Source organism: Pristiophorus japonicus, unplaced genomic scaffold (assembly GCF_044704955.1).
Source record: "Pristiophorus japonicus isolate sPriJap1 unplaced genomic scaffold, sPriJap1.hap1 HAP1_SCAFFOLD_405, whole genome shotgun sequence".
Taxonomy (NCBI): Eukaryota; Metazoa; Chordata; class Chondrichthyes; family Pristiophoridae; genus Pristiophorus; species Pristiophorus japonicus.
The window spans coordinates 302,483-323,633 of NW_027253926.1; the positions used below are offsets into that span (position 1 = coordinate 302,483).

At 47.7% G+C, this 21,151-nt stretch overlaps 1 protein-coding gene across 10 annotated transcripts in view; it reads left to right on the top strand.

Annotated features, from left to right (window-relative positions):
* Window positions 1–21,151, top strand: part of LOC139250658 (maestro heat-like repeat-containing protein family member 1) — a 272,705-nt gene that overhangs the window by 229,478 nt on the left and 22,076 nt on the right. For 3 of the 10 annotated variants that reach the window (XM_070873025.1, XM_070873022.1, XM_070873028.1), the window contains 4 exons: window positions 1,425–1,499; window positions 12,885–13,235; window positions 13,329–13,429; window positions 15,336–15,514. The exons of 2 other annotated variants lie outside the window; for them this stretch is intronic. The gene's annotated coding sequence lies outside the window, so the exon portion shown is untranslated. Of the gene's footprint in view, window positions 1–812; window positions 1,500–12,884; window positions 13,236–13,328; window positions 13,430–15,335; window positions 15,515–21,151 lie in introns of those variants that run through there. 5 more of the 10 variants (XM_070873023.1, XM_070873030.1, XM_070873026.1 and 2 more) reach the window with 4 other exon arrangements.

The following is a 21,151-nucleotide window of genomic DNA, read 5'->3' on the forward strand; positions in this document are numbered from 1 at the left end:
AGGACTCGGGCAGCCGAGTTTTGGATGACCTCAAGTTTACGTCGGGTAGAATGTGGGAGACCAGCCAGGAGTGCGTTGGAGTAGTCAAGTCAAGTTTAGAGGTAACAAAGGCATGGATGAGGGTTTCAGCAGCAGATGAGCTGAGGCAAGGGCAGAGACGGGCGATATTACGGAGGTGGAAATAGGCGATCTTCGTTATGCCGTGGATATGTGGACATGATGGAGCACTTTAAAATTATGAAGGGGCTCAATAGAGCTGATGTAGAGAAATGTTTCCACTTTGTAAGACTTATAGGCTAAATCTGTTTAATGAAGATAAGATTTATGTCTTTTCTGGACACTTCGGAGTTCGGACTTGTGAGACAGAACAAGACAGACACAGGATGATTCTTTTCTGACCCCTATTCAGGGATTATATTTACTTAGAATAATAATAGAAGAAATACAAGAAATTATGATAGCATTAAATGCACAATAATTTCTAATTATTAGCCCACACCAATCTATCCCATTAAAGTATTTCTTAACAGTTAAGAATTGCCTATTCCCTAAGTGATTAAAAAAGCAATGATACTCATGAGAGTTAACTCCAGCTGTGGTCAGCGAACGGAAATTAACCCACTGATTGGCAACTAACCAGGTCACCACTCACTGTGACTGCAGCCCTGACCTCACGTGTTACTGCCATTATGTACTGTTTTTCTGGATTGTTGCCCACCGTGTACATAATTTTCTAGATGTAAAACAAAGGGATAGTCTTTCACAATGAATAGGGCTTTCATTCTCTTATCTCCTTGCTACAGTGTGAGAACTGTTCCTTTGCAGCTGTGAGATGTTAAAACTCATGAGAAAGTCTTTTGAATTCGCGAAGCCTTTTGGGTCACTAAAAATTGGTCAAGCCAGTTTCAGCCATCTTGGAGCAGTTTGCAAGCACAGTTATTAGCAGAAAATGAAACCAAAGAAATGCAGTACTCTTACAACTTGTAGTGGAGGTCAAAAATGGAGGTCAGAATATAAGGTAGTCACTAATAAATCCAATAAGGAATTCAGGAGAAACTTATTTACGCAGAGAGTGGTGTGAATGTGGAACTCGCTACCATAGGGAGTGTTTAAGGTGAATAGTACGATGTATTGAAGGGGAAGCTGGATAAATACATGAGGAAGAAAGGAATAGAAGGATGTGTTGCGAGGATGAGATGACGTGAAGTGGGAGGAGGCTCATGTGGAGCAGAAACACCGGCAGAGAAATGTTGGCCTGTTTCTGTGCTGTAAATTCTATAACATTTTTTTGAAGCTATTATGCAGATAGCGGTACTGTTGGGAATGTGAATGTTGTAATAGTATAGACAAAGGCTGCAGTCCTGCGCCTAGATGCCAAGGATGAATTCTTGGACACGGAGTCTAATATTTGCCATTTATTAAAGGTTGACAGTTACATCGTCGCGGCCAACCAGGATTACAAAGGATGTTTCACCACAAAAAACACACATTACAGTCAGGTGAGCACAGCTCTCCAGATACCTCCCCACTTCATCTCCCTGCATTTGGTTGTGATTTTACCTGTGTATACTGTTTCTAACTGCACTGTTCCACAGGCATCTGCATTCCATGACCATTTATCCACTTTCTGTACCAGTTCCCTGTCAAGATGCCCCCAGGCCTGTTAAATATTATGTCCTCAAAGGTGCTCAGCAAGTTCCAATGTTTGGGTTGGAAAAGCTGAACAAGAGAACTGAGTCTCCTGCTGGGGGAGGGTGGTGGGTGATAAAGTGAATCTAAATGTAAACATGTGCTAGCTGGCCTTAGAGAATGCTGTAGCTCGGGCTCTTATCCCTATGAAAAGAGAAGACGGCGAGGTGCCCTGATAGAGCTCGTTAAAATTACAAAGGGGTCCGATAGGGTTGATGTAGAGAAATGTTTCTACTTGTAGTGAAGATCAAACCTCGAGGTCATGAATATAAGATAATCACTAATAAATCTTGGAAGGAATTCAGGAGGATCTTTAATCAGAGAGTGGTGAGAATGTGGAACTCGTGATCACATGGAGGGAGTGAGGCGAATATCATCGATGCATTTAAGGGGAATCTGGATGAGCACGTGAGGGAGAAAGGAATAGAAAGGTATGCTGATAGGGTGAGGTGGTGAGGTGGGAGGAGGCTCTGGAGAATAAACAGCGGCATGGATTCTGTGCTGTAAAATTCGATGTAACCTTTTGTACAGATACTCACCATTTTGCACAGTCTTGCAATATTTTTTCAACTGCAGAAATAATGGAATATAGTGTAGAATATAAGTCATTATTTTATGTAAAATGGTTTCACCTACAGTCTCTCAATCTTAATTTCTAGCAGTACAATGGCAAAACATTGAATTAAGTAATTGTGCAATTCAAATAATGCACACTCTGATAGTCTTAAGAGATTATTCCATATTCCGGAGATGAATCTTCACATTCAGTGGGAGTCCGTAGATATTTCACGGAGACACTGTGCATCCAGACTGCACGGTGCCTGTGGGAGGAATGTATTGCTACACCCGGCTCCCTACACTGGGAGCAGAGCAGATTGATGGGCCAAGGTGGCTTCTTTGAGTCCAGTTTGTGCTGAGAGACTCTTCAAGAACAGGCCCCAAGGTAGCCTGTTACTGCCCCAGTTCCCCAGGCCAAGGGGAACGTCACTCGTTCTGATGGGCACATGTCCCCATGTTGGTTGTGGGAGGGTTAACCAGAGCGGGATGCGGGATGCATCTTCCTGCAACTGGCACCAAGAGTCCTCATTTGCTCAGTGTGGGGGAGGGGGCCCTTTCCCTCCACTGGGCAGGCCTGGCATGCAGTTTCCCAGCCTGGAAAGGTTGACCGCTTTGGTTCTACTCAGAGTTTACACATTGAGGGCCCAAGTTTGCCCCCGGGGTTAGAACGCGCTGACTTTTTAGAACAGAAACGGCGCCTATTATTTACCTTGGTATTCTCCCCTCCGTCAGGTCGATCCAGGCCCTTGGTGCAGCGCAGCAGAACGTGTGGGGGGCGGAGCCAGGTCCCTGCGCTGAAAACAGTGCCGGGACCTCTGCACATGCGCGCTAGAGTGTGCGAGCATGTGCAGTAGCTCTCGGCCCCCGAGGCTGTGTGGGAAGGGTCTGAAGCACGCCGCCCCTAGCCCTGGGCGAATGGGCTGCCAGGGCGAAGATCGGACTCTGGCCTCCTTCCCTCCCTCCCTCCTTCCCGTTTAGCTCCCGCTCCCTCCCGCTCCACGTCGGCGGCGGCGGGGCCTGCCCGCCTGCCCGGCATCTTGCTGGAGGCCCGCCCCGCCCGAAGTCATCGGCGGCCCGGCCCGGCATCCGCGTCATCGTCGGGGCCCACCAGCCCCGCCCAAAGTCTTTGGCACGGCCCGTTCAGCCTCCCTCTCCCCCCACCCCCGCTCTCCTCTTCCCCCCCTCCCCCCCTCTCCTCCCCACCCTCCCTCCTCCTCCTCTGCCCCCTCCCTCCCCCTCCCACTTCCTCTTCCCCTCCCCCTCCCCTCTCCCTCTCACCCCTCCCTCCCCTCCTCTTCCTCCCTTTCCCTCCCTCCTCCTCCTCCTCTGCCTCCTCCCTCCCCCCTCTCTCCCTCACTCCCCCCTCTCCCTCACTCCCCCCTTCTCTCCCTCCTTCCCCCTCCTCTTCTACCCCCTCCTCCTCTCCCTCCCCCTCCTCCGCCTCCCTCTGTCTCCCCCTCCCTCTTCTCCCCCCCTCCCTCCCCCTTGCTGACAGAGAGAGAGAGAGAGATACTGGGAGGGGTGGGGTGGGGGCATCCCAGCACGCTGTTGGAGAGCTCCCGGTGAGTAGAAATGTAATTTTTTATTGATTGATTGATTTTGTATTATTTTTTTTATTTTTAATTTTTAAATTTTTTTTTTGATTTTATTGATTGATTTATTGATTTATTTATCATTTATTATTGATGATGGCTCTTTATTTGTAAAAGTGATGTGTTTCATGTTTGTAAACCCACCTTTCCACCCCCCCATCTCTCATTCCCTACGCCTGACTTTCTAAGTGTAGGCAAGATTTTTCTGAGCGTACAAAAATCTACACTTACTCCGTTCTAAGTTAGTTTGGAGTAAGTTTTCGCTGCCCAAACTTGCAAAACAGGCGTAAGTGGCCGGACACGCCCCCTTTTGGAAAAAAAAATCTGTCCTAAAATGAAACTGTTCTAACTCACTAGAATTGGAGCAAACTAAATGCCGAGAATTGCAGTTTCTAAGATGCTCCATTCTAAACTAGTTGCTCCAAAAAAATAGGAGCAACTCAGGCCGAAACTTGAGCCCTGAGGCTCAGTGGGTAACACTCTCACCTTCGAGTCAGACGGTTGTGGGTTCAAGTCCCATTCCAGAGACCTGAGCACAACAATCGAGGCTGACACTCCGTGTAGTGCTGCGGGAGTTCCATCTTTCGGACGAGACGTTAAACCATCTGTTCTCAGGTGGACGCAATCTGTTTTAGTGATGTCGGTTGAGGGATATATTTTGTCTCGGACAGCTGGGGGAACTCCCTGCTCTACTTCGAATAGTGTCGATCCATGAGATCTGTTCCATCCACCTGAGAGGGCAGACTCAGTGTATTGTCTCATTCGAAAGATGAGAGAGAGCAGATGGAAGAGAGAGAGAGAGATTGGGTTCAGGTATGATGCTCTGTATGGTCCAATATCCTGGCAGTCCTCGCAGTCCAAGCTGACATGTCAAAGCTCCTTGTGAGGGGAAGGTACTACAGACAACCACTGCTTGTTGGGCTGTAATTGGGCTTTGGGTTAATGATTTCTGAGGAGGAACAGGGTGGAAATCAACCAATAAACGATGAGACAACGAAGGGGAAAGGAAAGTTTATAATAAAAATGTAGTTTAAAATTACCCTCAGTCCACAAACCGCTCCTCACCCCACCCTCCCGCCAAATGAAATTCTTGTTTACCGGTTTATTGAGGATCACGTGTGATCTGAATCCATCCACAGGCAGGAGAGCCTTTCCGAACACCTAAAAAAGCCGTGCTCACAGTGCTACCGGAATCACACTGGGGCTCCAGATTGCACAATCACTCATTGTCAAGATGTTGTCTTATTTCATGATCTTATCCCCCTGCAAATTCCACCATGTTTTTTCATTACAAAGAAATTCAAATCGAAGTGAAAGTCAGAAGGGAAGTAAGCTCCTTGTCTGAGTGAAAGCTGGCAATGTTCCAGCAATGGTGCAACTTCACTTACCAAGCGGGAAGATTTTAAAACCACCTTTCTTTGCAAACCATGTTAATCGGCCTAGTGAGCACAGACATTGCCCAGTTTAGCAACAAGTCAGCAAAGTTACAGCTTCAATTGCTGATCTGTGCTGAGCTTGCTGTTTACAACTTATACACAGAGTGGTTGAGGAACAATTAGCTTCAGCACTGCTGGGCTAAGGGGTTTAAATAAACCCAACCCGGGCAGGGGCTCCCCTCTCCTGATGGTTACCCTGCCATTCCTGCTGGGAAGATCACATGTCTGGATGGCCAGTGAGGAAAGGACCAAGCCCAGTTACCAGGCTGCACAGTACCCCAGCTTCAGGGTTAGAAGAGGCGAGGGCCCAGGGGCAGCACGGGCCAGCCCACACTGCGATATGTGTGAGCACTCGATCTGTGCAGTAGAGCTGGTCTCCAGTCATGGGTAATCCTTGCCACTGGACCAAGACCTAGCTCTCTCAAGCCCGTGTGGTGGCTGATGTGCAACGGTCACCCCACGTTAAAAAAATCCATTCACAGGCATCTTCCACCCTTCAGGATGTAGCTCGGGTCCTGGAATATTAGGTCCTTCATTGAAACACCTGTGAACTCGTCCCTTTTTGTGTGGAAGCAAGTCATCCTCGGCAGTCCCTTAGGGACTGCCTAAGACGAAGAAGACCCCAGCCTCGCACATGAAAGTCCAAGAAGGTTAGCCGAATGGGGAAAATTGGTCAATGAAATTGTCGGGCTTTCTTTCTGATGCTAGAGAGGAGACGGAAGACGGTGCTCTCACCAGGAGCCGTCCACGCGAGGTTGAAAGAAACCAAACTCTCAAACCTCTCAAAAATCGCAAAATACCAAACAAATTGGAAATATTAAACTTACGGGAAACCCGAAACCTATTGCTGTTTAAAATGCAGGCGTTTATATCAAGGGGCAAGTAAATGCGCTTACTGTAAAATTCACACTAGGAAATCCAGTCTCTCTGGATTCAAACCCAGATCCGAGATAAAAGGGCAACTTTCCAAATCAACAAGTCCGGCCCCGACCACCACAGCCCCATAGTCCCACCCCACCTCTCCCACCCCCCACAGTCATGTCCCATGTTCACTTTGTCGCTGCTGTTGGGGATCTGCACCCTCCATATATAATGGGAGATAGTGGAGCAAGGATTAAATCTGGGGTCTCGCCCTCCTCCCCCGTTACCCCCTCAATCTGGGGTCTGTCACAGCTGGTCCCCCTCCTCCCCCGTTACCCCCTCAATCTGGGGTCTGTCACAGCTGGTCCTCCCCCTCCCCCGTTACCCCCTCAATCTGGGGTCTGTCACAGCTGGTCTTCGCCCTCCTCCCCCGTTACCCCCTCAATCTGGGGTCTGTCACAGCTGGTCTCCCTCCTCCCCCGTTACCCCCTCAATCTGGGGTCTGTCACAGCTGGTCCTCCCCCTCCTCCCCCGTTACCCCCTCAATCTGGGGTCTGTCACAGCTGGTCCTCCCCCTCCCCCGTTACCCCCTCAATCTGGGGTCTGTCACAGCTGGTCTCCCTCCTCCCCCGTTACCCCCTCAATCTGGGGTCTGTCACAGCTGGTCCCCCTCCTCCCCCGTTACCCCCTCAATCTGGGGTCTGTCACAGCTGGTCCCCCTCCTCCCCCGTTACCCCCTCAATCTGGGGTCTGTCACAGCTGGTCCTCCCCCTCCTCCCCTGTTACCCCCTCAATCTGGGGTCTGTCACAGCTGGTCCCCCTCCTCCCCTGTTACCCCCTCAATCTGGGGTCTGTCACAGCTGGTCCTCCCCCTCCCCCGTTACCCCCTCAATCTGGGGTCTGTCACAGCTGGTCCTCCCCCTCCTCCCCCGTTACCCCCTCAATCTGGGGTCTGTCACAGCTGGTCTTTGCCCTCCTCCCCCGTTACCCCCTCAATCTGGGGTCTGTCACAGCTGGTCCCCCTCCTCCCCCGTTACCCCCTCAATCTGGGGTCTGTCACAGCTGGTCCCCCTCCTCCCACGTTACCCCCTCAATCTGGGGTCTGTCACAGCTGGTCCTCCCCCTCCTCCCCCGTTACCCCCTCAATCTGGGGTCTGTCACAGCTGGTCCCCCCTCCTCCCCCGTTACCCCCTCAATCTGGGGTCTGTCACAGCTGGTCTTCGCCCTCCTCCCCTGTTACCCCCTCAATCTGGGGTCTGTCACAGCTGGTCCCCCTCCTCCCCCGTTACCCCCTCAATCTGGGGTCTGTCACAGCTGGTCCCCCTCCTCCCCCGTTACCCCCTCAATCTGGGGTCTGTCACAGCTGGTCTCCCTCCTCCCCCGTTACCCCCTCAATCTGGGGTCTGTCACAGCTGGTCTTCGCCCTCCTCCCCCGTTACCCCCTCAATCTGGGGTCTGTCACAGCTGGTCCTCCCCCTCCTCCCCCATTACCCCCTCAATCTGGGGTCTGTCACAGCTGGTCCTCCCCCTCCTCCCCCGTTACCCCCTCAATCTGGGGTCTGTCACAGCTGGTCTCCCTCCTCCCCCATTACCCCCTCAATCTGGGGTCTATCACAGCTGGTCCTCCCCCTCCTCCCCCATAACCCCCTCAATCTGGGGTCTGTCACAGCTGGTCCCCCTCCTCCCCCGTTACCCCCTCAATCTGGGGTCTGTCACAGCTGGTCCCCCTCCTCCCCCGTTACCCCCTCAATCTGGGGTCTGTCACAGCTGGTCCCCCTCCTCCCCCGTTACCCCCTCAATCTGGGGTCTGTCACAGCTGGTCTTCGCCCTCCTCCCCCGTTACCCCCTCAATCTGGGGTCTGTCACAGCTGGTCCCCCTTCTCCCCCGTTACCCCCTCAATCTGGGGTCTGTCACAGCTGGTCCTCCCCCGTTACCCCCTCAATCTTGGGTCTGTCACAGCTGGTCCTCCCCCTCCTCCCCCGTTACCCCCTCAATCTGGGGTCTGTCACAGCTGGTCCCCCTCCTCCCCCGTTACCCCCTCAATCTGGGGTCTGTCACAGCTGGTCCTCCCCCTCCTCCCCTGTTACCCCCTCAATCTGGGGTCTGTCACAGCTGGTCTCCCTCCTCCCCTGTTACCCCCTCAATCTGGGGTCTGTCATGGTTGGTCCTCCCCCTCCTCCTCCCGTCTCCCCCAATCCCAAGTTAGAAGCACTGCAAATACTCTTGGGATGTTCCAGGGGTTCTTTTAATGTTCCCAAAAAGGAAGAGTAAACCTGAGGATTTTAGAATTCAGCAAAGGAGGACCAAGAAATTGATAAGGAAAGAGAAAAAAGAGTATGGGAGTAAATTAGCAAGAGACATAAAAATAGATTGTAAATGTTTCTATAGGTATGTAAACAGGAAGAGATTAGTGAAAGTAAACGTGGGCCCATTAGAGGCAGAGACAGGAGAAATTATAATGGGCAATAAGCAAATGGCAGAGACATTAGATGAATATTTTGTATCAGTAATGATATAGTACTGGAGAAATTGATGGGACGAAGTGGCGACAAATCCCCTGGACCTGACGACCTGCATCTGAGGGTTTTAAAAGAAGTAGCTGCCGAGACAGTGGATGCACTTGTAAAAAAAGCAGGGAACTATAGGCCAGTTAGCCAGACAGCAGTCGAAGGCAAAATGATCGAATCTGTTATTAGGAACATGGTGACAGGCACTTCGATGATATGATTATATAAGAATTAGGAACAGGAGTAGGCCATCGAGCCCCTCGAGCCTGCTCTACCATTCAACAAGATCATGGCTGATCTGGCCGCGGACTCAGCTCCACTTACCCGCCCGCTCCCCGTAACCCTTAATTCCCTGATTGGTTAAAAATCTATCTATCTGTGATTTGAATACATTCAATGAGCTAGCCTCAACTGCTTCCCTGAGCAGAGAATTCCACAGATTAATAACCCTCTGGGAGAAGAAATTCCTTCTCAACTCGGTTTTAAATTGGCTCCCCCGTATTTTGAGGCTGTGCCCCCTAGTTCTAGTCTCCCCGACCAGTGGAAACAACCTCTCTGCCTCTACCTTGTCTATCCCTTTCATTATTTTAAATATTTCTATAAGATCACCCCTCATCCTTCTGAACTCCAACGAGTAAAGACCCAGTCTACTCAATCTATCATCATAAGGTAACCCCCTCATCTCCAGAATCAGCCGAGTGAATCATCTCTGTACCCCCTCCAAGGCTAGTATATCCTTCCTTAAGTGAGGTGACCAAAACTGCATGCAGTACTCCAGGTGCGGCCTCACCAATACCCTATACTGTTGCAGCAGGACCTCCCTGCTTTTGTACTCCATCCCTCTCGCAATGAAGGCCAACATTCCATTCGCCTTCCTGATTACCTGCTGCACCTGCAAACTAACTTTTTGGGATTCATGCACAAGGACCCCCAGGTCCCTCTGCACCGCAGCATGTTGTAATTTCTCCCCATTCAAATAATATTCCCTTTTACTGTTTTTTTTCCCAAGGTGGATGATCTCACACTTTCTGACATTGTATTCCATCTGCCAAACCTTAGCCCATTCGCTTAACCTATCTAAATCTCTTTGCAGCTTCTCTGTGTCCTCTACACAACCTGCTTTCCCACGAATCTTTGTGTCATCTGCAAATTTTGTTACACTACACTCTGTCCCCTCTTCCAGTCATCTATGTATATTGTAAACAGTTGTGGTCCCAGCACCGATCCCTGTGGCACACCACTAACCACCAATTTCCAACCTGAAAAGGACCCATTTATCCCGACTCTCTGCTTTCTGTTAGCCAGCCAATTCTCTATCCATGCTAATACGTTTCCTCTGACTCCGCGCACCTTTATCTTCTGCAGCAACCTTTTGTGTGGCACCTTATCGAATGCCTTTTGAAAATCTAAATACACTACATCCATCGGTATACCCCTATTAGCCAGTGTCAACATGGTTTTATGAAAGGGAAAGCGTGTTTGACAAAAAGCATTCGATTAGGTGCCACGCAAGAGGTTATTACACAAAATTAGGACTCATGTGGATGGGGGTAATATACTAGCATGGATTGAGGATTGGTTTATGGACAGAAACACAATAGGAATAAATGGGTCATTTTCGTGTTGGCAGGCTGTAACTAATGGGGTACCGCAAGGATCAGTGCTTGGGCCTCAGCTATTTACTATCTATATCAATGACTTAGATGAATGGACTGCTTGTAACATATCAAAGATTGCTGATGATACAAAGTTGGGTGGGAAAGTAAGCTGTGAGGAGGTCACAAGGAGGCTGCAGAGAGATATAAACAGGTTGACTGAGTGGGCAAGAACATGGCAAATGGAATACAATGTGGGAAAGTGAGAAGTTATCCACTTTGGTAGGAAAAACAAAAAATAATATATTTTGAATGTTGAGAGATTGGGAAATGTTGGTGTTCAGAGGGACCTGGGTGACCATGTACACCAATCACAGAAAGTTAACATACAGGTACAGCAAGCAATTAGGAAAGCAAATGGTATGTTAGCTTTTGTTACAAAGGGATTAGAGTATAATAACTTGTATTTATATAGCGCCTTTAACGTAGTAAAACATTTCATGTTCTTATTGTCCCGATGTGCTTCACAGCAGTGTTACAGACAAACTGATAAATTTAACACCGAGCAACACAAGAAGAAATTAAGGCAGATGACCAAAAACTTGTTTAAAGAGGTATGTTAAAGGAGGAAAGAGAGTTAGAGAGGTTTAGGGAGGGAGTTCCAGAGCTTGGGGCCCAAGCAGCTGAAGACACGGCCACCGATGGTTGAGCAGTTATAATGAGGGATGTTCAAGAGGGCAGAATTTGAGGAGTGCAGACATCTTGTGGGGTTGTGAGGCTGGAGGAGATTACAGGGAGGGGCGAGGCCATGGAGTTATTTGTAAACAAGGATGAGAATTTTGAAATCAGGTGTTGTTTAACCGGGAGCCAATGTAGGTCAGCGAGCACAGGGGTGATGAGTGATCGTGACATGGTGCGAGTTAGGACACGGGCTGCTGTGTTTAGGATGACTTCAAGTTTACGTGGTGTGGAATGTGGGAGGCCGGTCAGGAGTGCGTTGGAGTAGTCAAGTCTAGAGGTAACAAAGGCATGGATGAGGGTTTCAGCAGCGGATGAGCTGAGGCGGAGGCGGGCGATGTTACGAGGGAATAAATAAATAAATAAGTATAAGAGTAAATAAATCTTACTACAATTATACAGGGCATTGGTGAGGCCACACCTGGAGTACTATGTACAGTCTGGTCTCCTTACACCTAAGGAAAGACATACCTACCTTAGAGGGAGTGCAATGAAGGGTCACTGGACTGATTCCTGGGATGGGGGGGATTGTCCTATGAGGGGCAATTGAGTAGACGAGGCCTATATTCTCTCGAGTTTAGAAGAATGAGAGGTGATCTCATTGAAACATACAAAATTCTTACAGGGCTTGACAGGGTAGATGCAGGGAGGATGTTTCCCCGGGCTGTGGGGAGTCTAGAACCAGGGGTCACAGTCTCAGAATATGGGGTCGGCCATTTAGGACTGAGATGAGGAGAAATTTCTTCACTCAGAGGGTGGTGATTCTTTAGAATTTTCTACCCAAGGGGGCTATGGAGGCTCAGTCGTTGAGTATATTCAAGACGGAGATCAATAGGCTTTTTTGGATATTAAGGGAATCAAGGGATATGTGTATAGTGCAGGAAAGTAGAGTTGAGGTAGAAGATCAGTCATGATCTCATTGAATGGCGGAGCAGGCTCGAGGGGCTGAATGCCTGCTTCTAATTCTTATGTTCTTAAGTTTCTAATCAAGGGCTTCGATAACTGCCAGATCTAACCAAGGACTCCTTGGCCTGTTGGGAAAGCATGCTGGGAAACTGAGCCGTTCCAATATGTAAAATATCTAAATGAGCATGTATAGGCCTCGTCTACTCAATTGCCCCTCATAGGACAATCCCCCCCATCCCAGGAATCAGTCCAGTGACATGGGGACAAATTTATAATAATCCTACAAAATTTGTGCTCCAACATGCAGTCTTGAGGTTTTAAGACAACAATTCACAGTTTGATTCCATACGGCTGGCAGCTAAGTAATTTGAGCAGAGTCAGTCAGGTCTCATACTTGGAGACATAAGAGATTACACGCTGGATTATATTTATAAAGTCAGGACGTTGCCTCCTAGTATGATTGCAGTAAGATGGAATCCAGAAATATATCGAAGAAGTTAAAAAAGTGACAGAAATATGCAGAAGTCGGCACGGGTGTGGTGCCATTTCTCACTCGTAGCCAAGTAAGGCCGGAGTTAAAAGATGCATTTGAGTTATGGGGCCAGACTTTCCATAAAGGCCCTCAACGCTCGATTGCCCGCTGAGAAGGATCGCTGACGCTCGGCGAAAAAAGCGGGCAAGAATTTCCATTTTGAGGGTAAAGGTTTGTGGAACTGATCAGCCAGCGAAAAAAGTCGGCATTGCACACTCATTCTCAGCGGTCGCTTGGCGGGTAAGTGCAAAGTTAGCCAAATGGGCAGTCGTTACCGGAATGGACAGTAAGTTCAAAAATTTAGGCCCAGGCTGCGGTTGGGCCTATGGAGGGGGGAGTACCTGAAGACAGAAATGATCATGAGCAAAAAAACACATACATAGCATTCCCGAGAAAGTTTTAAGCCTAATCGCCGTGGTAACATTTTAAATACATAATTAATTAACCTTTCACTGACCTTTCTTGGCAGGGTTCCCCCTTACCGCCCTGTTTAAGCAGCTTTTACAGGATGGGCCTCTCGACGATCTGGACGCCGGCGGCTGAGCCCAAAATTACGCCCTGGCGGTTATTCCCGCCATTGCACATGGGCGGTCTGGTTCCGGTGGGCGACTTCTGATGTGGCCGATACCATGGAAAAAAAACTTGTGTGCAAACTCTAGCCGGGCAAAAACCAGCTGTAACGCCGAGAAAATCGCCGCCAATGAAGCCGAAAGTTTGCCCCATGGAGTCTGATTCCGACTATCACTCTGTCGATTAAAAAACAACAAACTGCAGTTGCTGGAAATCACATGTAAAATACTGGAATCATTCAGCAAATCAGGTAACATTTACGGAGAGAGAAACCGAGTTAAAACTCCACCTTGTGATGAAAGGTCATTGAACAAAACCATGAATTGTGCTTCCCTCTCCACAGATGCTGCCTGAACTGTTGATTGGGAGAAGGTGGACAGGACAGGCCATACATGGCCATATTGGAAGTACCTTCCTTTTCTCGGTGACACTGCACATTAACAGGTAGATGCCACTGTCCTGGCTGCACTGGAGCAGTTTGGCCCGAGGAGCGTCAAGCTCTGGTGCCTGGGCCTTCTGCACCTTACCTGGGAGATTTGCTGTGCACTGGGCACTTCCCTGTTGCATGTGGAGTGAACCAGTAGAAATAATCTTTCACTATTCTAAAAAAGGAAGAGCGTTAAACCCACCCACTGCAGGCTGGTCAGCCTAATGTTGGTGGAGAAACGTTTAGAACCAATAATCCAGGGCAAAACTCATTGGCATTTAGAAAAGTATGAACTAATAATTGAAAGTCAACACGGATGTGTGAAAGGCAAATCGCGTTTGACTAATTTGATCGAGTTCTTTGATGAAGTAATGGAGAGGGGGGATCAGGGTAGTGCAGTGGATGTTGTGTATATGGACTTTCAAAAGGCATGTGATAAAATACCACGTAACAGACTTGTCAGCAAACTGAAAGACCATGGAATTAAAGGGCTGCATGGATACAAAATTGGCTAAGGGACAGAGAGCAGTGTAGTGGTGAACTGTTGTTTTTCAGACTAGAGAGGCGTGTGCAGTAGTGTCCCCAGGGATCCGTATTGGAAGCACTGCTCTTTTTGATATATAGTAATGACCTGAACTTGGGTATAAAAGGCAGAATTTAAAAGTATGGCGATGACAAAATATTTACGAAAGGCTATACTTGCTTTGGAGGCAGTTCAGAAACGGTTCACTAGGTTGATTCCGGGGATGAGGGGGTTGACTTATGAGGAAAGGTTGAGTAGGTTGGGCCTAGACTCATTGGAGTTCAGAAGAATGAGAGGTGATCTTATCGAAACATATAAGATTATGAGGGGGCTTGACAAGGTGGATGCAGAGAGGATGTTTCCACTGATGGGGGAGACGAGAACGAGAGGGCATGATCTTAGAATAAGGGGCTGCCCATTTAAAACAGAGATGAGGAGAAATTTCTTCTCAGAGGGTTGTAAATCTGTGGAATTCACTGCCTCAGAGAGCTGTGGAAGCTGGGACATTGAATAAATTTAAGACAGATATAGACAGTTTCTTAAACGATAAGGAGATAAGGGGTTATGGGGAGTGGGCGGGAAGTGGAGCTGAGTCCATGACCAGATCAGTCATGATCTTATTAAATGGTGGAGCAGGCTCGAGGGGCCGATTGGCCTACTCCTGTTCCTATTTCTTATGACACGAAACTCGGAAAGGTAGTAAACAGTGAGGAGGATAGTAGCAGACTTCAGGACGACACAGACAAAGTGTTGAAATAGCAGTCACACGGCAGATGACATTTAACACAGAGAAGTGTGAAGTGATTAGTTTTGGTCGGAAGAATGAGGCGAGGCAATATAAAGTAAGGCCTGGACTTTCCACTTTTTTTGCATCGATACCGCCCACTTAACGTCAAGATGAGGTATAGTGCCCAGATATCGCCCATTTAGCAACAAAATGGAAACTAACGCCCATGTATCACTCACTTATCGCCCAGCGTTACTTTCGGCATATAGTTAACGCCAAGAATTAATAATACCGCCCGCCCACTTTTTTTTGCCGTAAAGATCAGAATGGGCAAAACTAACACCCATAATATCGGCAAGCGTTACTTTCAGCACCTCGGCCACATAGCGCCAAAAATATCGCTCGGCGAAAAACCCGCTGAGCAAAGTTGCTCTCACCTGATCTAAACCCAGCGATATGGACGCCATGTTGTAAATCGGAGGTCGGTTCATATAAAAGGCTGCTTCAAGTTCTGGGGAGTTTTGATGTACTGTGCATCATTTGAACATCTAAACAAACATCTTATCATACTGTGGACGATTTGAATTTATTTGAGGTGTTTCAGTAAATTTATTGTTTGTGAACAATAGGTATAATACTGATTGTGATTGTAATGGGGCCTGTAATTTCTCAGGCAGTATTGATGACTACGCACATGCTGCAGACTAGAGATGGGAAAAGGTATATTGAAGAGCATTATGCGCCCAATCAAAGAGGTGGCAGACTGAGGAGGAGGACGAGAACTTACACCCCATGCATTTACAGGGAGAAGTGGACTTCTCTGAGACAATGCGCAACAAGGTCATGTGAAAGGTAAACTTGCGCAAAACATAAAAACAGATAGTAAAAGTTTTTACAGATATATAAAACGGTAAAGAGTGACTAAAGTAAATGTTGGTCCCTTATAGAACATGAGAAGGGGGATTTAATAATGGTAAATGTGGAAATGGCTGAGACTTTAAACAATTATTTTGCTTTGGTCTTCACAGTGGAAGACACAAAAACCATGCCAGAAATTGCTGGTCACAGGAATGTGGGAAGGGAGGACCTTGAGACAATCACTATCACTAGGGAGGTATTGCTGGACAGGCTAATGGGACTCAAGGTAGACAAGTCCCCTGGTCCTGATGAAATGCATCCCAGGGTATTAAAAGAGATGGCGGAAGTTATAGCAGATGCATTCGTTATAATCTAACAAAATTCTCTGGACTCTGGGGAGGTACCAGCGGATTGGAAAGCAGCTAATGTAACGCCTCTGTTTAAAAAAGGGGGCAGGCAAAAGACAAGTAACTATAGGCCGGTTAGTTTAACATCTGTAGTGGGGAAAATGCTTGAAACTATCATTAAGGAAGAAATAGCGGGACATCTGGATAGGAATAGTGCAATCAAGCAGACGCAGCATGGATTCATGAAAGGGAAATCATGTTTAACTAACTTACTGGAATTCTTTGAGGATATAACGAGCATGGTGGATAGAGGTATACCGATGGATGTGGTGTATTTAGATTTCCAAAAGGCATTCGATAAGGTGTCACACAAAAGGTTACTACAGAAGATAAAGGTACGCGGAGTCAAAGGAAATGTATTAGCATGGATAGAGAATTGGCTGGTGAACAGAAAGCAGAGAGTCGGGATAAATGAGTCCTTTTCCGGTTGGAAATCAGTGGTTAGTGGTGTGCCACAGGGATCAGTGCTGGGACCACTACTTTTTACAATATACATAGATGACCTAGAAGAGGGGACAGAGTGTAGTGCTACAAAATTTGCAGATGACACTAAGATTAGTGGGAAAGCGGGTTGTGTAGAGGACACAGAGAGGCTGCAAAGAGATTTAGATAGGTTAAGCGAATGGGCAAAGGTTTGGCTGATGGAATACAATGTCGGGAAGTGTGAGGTCATCCACCTTGGTAAAAAAGCAGTAAAAGGGAATATTATTTGAATGGGGAGAAATTACAACATGCTGCGGTGCAGAGGGACCTGGGGGTCCTTGTGCATGAATCCCAAAAAGTTAGTTTGCAGGTGCAGCAGGTATCAGGAAGGCGAATGGAATGTTGGCCTTCATTGCGAGAGGGATGGAGTACAAAAGCAGGGAGGTCCTTCTGCAATTGTATAGGGTATTGGTGAGGCCGCACCTGGAGTACTGCATGCAGTTTTGGTCACCTCACTTAAGGAAGGATATACTAGCTTTGGAGGGGGTACAGAGACGATTCACTAGGCTGATTCCGGAGATGAGGGGGTTACCTTATGATGATAGATTGAGTAGACTGGGTCTTTACTCGTTGGAGTTCAGAAGGATGAGGGGTGATCTTATCGAAACATTAAAATAATGAAAGGGATAGACAAAATAGAGGCAGAGAGGTTGTTTCCACTGGCCGGGGAGACTAGAACTAGGGGGCACAGCCTCAAAATACGGGGGAGCCAATTTAAAACCGAGTTGAGAAGGAATTTCTTCTCCCAGTGGGTTGTGAATCTGTGGAATTCTCTGCCAAAGGAAGCAGTTGAGGCTAGCTCATTGAATGTATTCAAGTCGCAGATAGATAGATTTTTAACCAATAAGGGAATTAAGGGTTATGGAGAGCAGGCGGGTAAGTGGAGCTGAGTCCACGGCCAGATCAGCCATGATTTTGTTGGATGGCGGAGCAGGCTCGAGGGGCTAGATGGCCTACTCCTGTTCCTAATTCTTATATTATAAAAATCATTTAATAAGAACATGAGAACATGAGAACATTTGCATAAAATCATAATTATAGCTGTAAAAAACACCCCACCCCACCCCACAACAAATTGATGATTTTAATATCATTGATAAAAGTGTTCACATTTCAAACAAAACTTCATAATCAAAGAACAGAAATGCAAAAAAACAAGGTACCCCCCTCCCCCCTTCCCCCAACCTCCCAACAAAATAGAAACCACAACATAAAAATACTGTGACCAATACAACTCCTGTGGCCATGCACCTCACTTTCCTTTCCCCCCACCCCCCCCGCCCGACCCCACTTCTCCTCCCCACCTCTACCCCTTCCCCTCCTGACCCCAAGCCGCCTGGCTGAGGAGCTCCTCGGGCACTCTTTCATTGGGGGGGATGACGGCAGAACCGCTGGTTGGCCAGATACGTGAGAGAATGGTCCAGATGTGGGAACATCCTCCGAGACAGAAGCAAGATCTTCCTCCTGGCTCTCCTGTCATTGACAATGGGGGTGTGGCACCTTGGGGTGCAGTGCCATGCTCTGGGACTACTGGCAGCCCTCTGCCACCAGCGTTCCTGGCTATCACCTCCAGGGCCTCGGCCATCCACAGCACCTACTCGGTCATGGTGGCCAGCTGTTGGGATATGCCCCCCATTGTCTGGAGGATTTGCTGACCTATCTCAACACTCCTCCCAGATAAGTGTACCATGTCCCCGCTCAGATCTGCCACTTGTGGAGCAGCCCTGCTGCGTCGCGCCTACCTCCACGTAGTCGGCGCCGTCATGGAGACACCTCGGGTGCCCTGCAGCAAGGTGCTTGGGCCCGGTACCTCCACGGTGGAAGAGGGCATGGCCACAGGAGCACTAGATGTAATCGGTGTCGAATGCATTATGGAGCTTGGCGATGCACGCTCCTCGAAGTCCGCACTGTCATCCGTGGAGAAGGCACCCTGCAGCTCCATGGGCGAGAATCGGGGCTCCTCAGCACCAGACGGACGATCGTCCGGCGAGTCCGGCCCCGCACCCCCAACTTCTTGGCTCAGTGCTGTTGCATGGGGCCGCGCTGTTGGCTGAGCTACAAAACATAAATGAGGTTATTAGAGGAGAAGGGGGTGCTAGGGTCACAAAGTGATTCCAACGTTAAACACAGCATATGCACGACAAAAGCAACACCGCTATCAAAATCATCACAGGCATCACATTTCATGACCATCACCAAATTCTGCATTGCAATGATTCTCATGAGGCCATCATTATTTAGAGGACACTTTTATCAATCATCTATCACTTGTTATTATTCGGATATGAGTGGGTGTGGCATCTATTGACTTTACATCATGCAATGGTGTATACTTTACTCACGTGGCATCACATCAGGCTCTGTTGCTGCCTGCATGGCCAACGGGGGGTGGGTCCCCACTAGTGCCAGCACCCGCTCCTCGATGTCAGTGAACTCGATGATGACTGGTGGCCCGCCAGCCGTTTGCCTCTGCTCGGCCCTATTCTTCATAAGCTTCTTCTGTAAAAGGTAACACCAGCACGACATGGCATGAGATCACTGCGTGAGATCATTGCTAGGTAATGTCACAGAGACTGATACAACACATGATCTGCAGATTTAATCATTATTATTCCAAAAATGATCATTTTTTACCTAAAGACATGCATCGTCAACGCAGGCTTTGAGTAAAACATTCCCGGTATAAGTGCAAGACATCACATCTGATTTTAATCACTGATTGAACTTACAATTCACATGTAAATAAATGTAATACTTACTCTGGCGGATCCGACAAGGTCGTTCCAGCGCTTGCGGCACTGGTTGCCCAACGAGACCACCTCGGCTAAGTCAACCCAAATCATGCTGTACCTGCCCTTAGAGAGTTTGATGGGACAGTTTTGAGGGAGCTTTACTCTATATCTAACCCGTGCTGTACCTGCCCTGGGAGTGTTGATGGGATATTGCAGAGTGAGCTTTACTCTGTATCTAACCCCATGCTTTACGTGCCCTGGGAGGTTTTGATGGGACAATGTAGAGGGAGATTTCCTCTGTAACTAGCCCCGTGGTGGACCTGCCCTATATAAGGGGGGGTGGGGTGATGGTGTGTTTGTGGTCTCTATGAGGGGGTCAGGTTCCCTTCTGACCAACTTGAGTGGTTTCGAATTGCTCCCCCTCTCTTGGGTTCTGTACTGTGGATTTATTTTGGAGGGGGGGTGATAAAAGTGCAGAGGACGCTGGTTTGATGCAAAGAACTTTGTTTTTATTGCAGTCAAAGTAATACAGGCTTATTACTCTAGTAAGAAAAATACACGGCCAAACTTCCAATCACTAATAAAGAACAATACAAGGAAAGGTACAAGGTCAAACTTATAATCACTCTAATAAAGTACCATACACTAAACATTGAAAGGGGGTTGCAGTAAAATTATACCTCCCACCTCCCAATACCTAATTCTAACTAGGTTAGACTCCAGGGCAGGCAGGGACTTATGCTGACCAATCCTTTTGATAGTTAACGGTAGATGGTGATGTTCTTCCTTCCTTCAGGACTTCAAGACTTCGAGGCTGGAGAGTCAGTTTACCACTGTCACATTGGTTTCTCTCCTTGTCTTGATGAGGTAGTAGCGACCACCTCTCTCCCCCACTCTCTCTCTCTCTCTCTCCTCTCCATCTAATCTCTGTTGAAAACAGTGGCCAGTTATACGATTTCAGTGTTCTAATCTTGCTGCCCAATCTGTTCACAATCCTTTGTATAATTTTGGCGGGCTTGGTTCTTCTTTGTAATATTTTGTCGGGCTCGTTAAAGTTGATATGTCTTGGGTGGGTTGATGTTCGAAAAACTGTTTCCTGATGGAAATATTAGTTTGGTAATTGCAATGTCCTTTTGTGCTTAGTCTTTCGCATACAGGCTGGATTGGGCCTCTTTGTGATGTATATGCTGAAATAGTTTGTCCAGACCCATGTTGATGGGGAGCTATCTCTGGGTGATACTGTGATGTTCATGTCTCTCGTGGCGAAGGATTTTCAAATACTCATTCTTCCAGACAGGTTAACTCAGTTCTCACACCCAGACAGTTCCAATAATCAAGTGGGCTTCTTTTGTTCCCTCGGTCCGCCCACAGGCTTGAATTTGTCTTGTAAAAGTTCATAACTCTATTAAAGTTCGTAGTTTCTTCCATAAGCACTTTAGAGTTCCAAATTTTTCGGTCGATAGTCCCAAATGAGCTTTCCTTTCAAATGAGCCCAAACACGGGGGGTTCTGGTGAATTTTGCTCTCTTCAGTCCCCACTGTTGCCACTCTACACTCCTTGAGTGTCAAACAAGGTAAGCAAAATTCCTGCTCAACCTTCCCTGCATTTATACTAGCTAAACATTACCCTGCATCCCCCGTTGAAATGTAATGCAATTTACAGGCGAATACAGTCATTACAATTCGGTTATAGCATAAAGAGGGTATGATGTCCCTCTTTTACTCGGTTTCCACAGTAAAATAACGGTATACAGTCATACACAACTTCAAATAAAGTAAAACAAAGCACGTAGTCAAAACACATTCTCAAATCACATAAAAGGTCCATAGTCAAACACGTTTTAAGTTCAGTAAAATAAAGGTACATAGTCAAAGCATTTAAGTAACACGCTTACAATACTCGCGATGTTGCGGTTTACACAGGTATAATCAAACACAAATTAAACATGGTAGTATGGTGTCACCCCTCCCTGCGCGATTCCCAAGTTCGGCCAAGGAGCGTTCAGCACC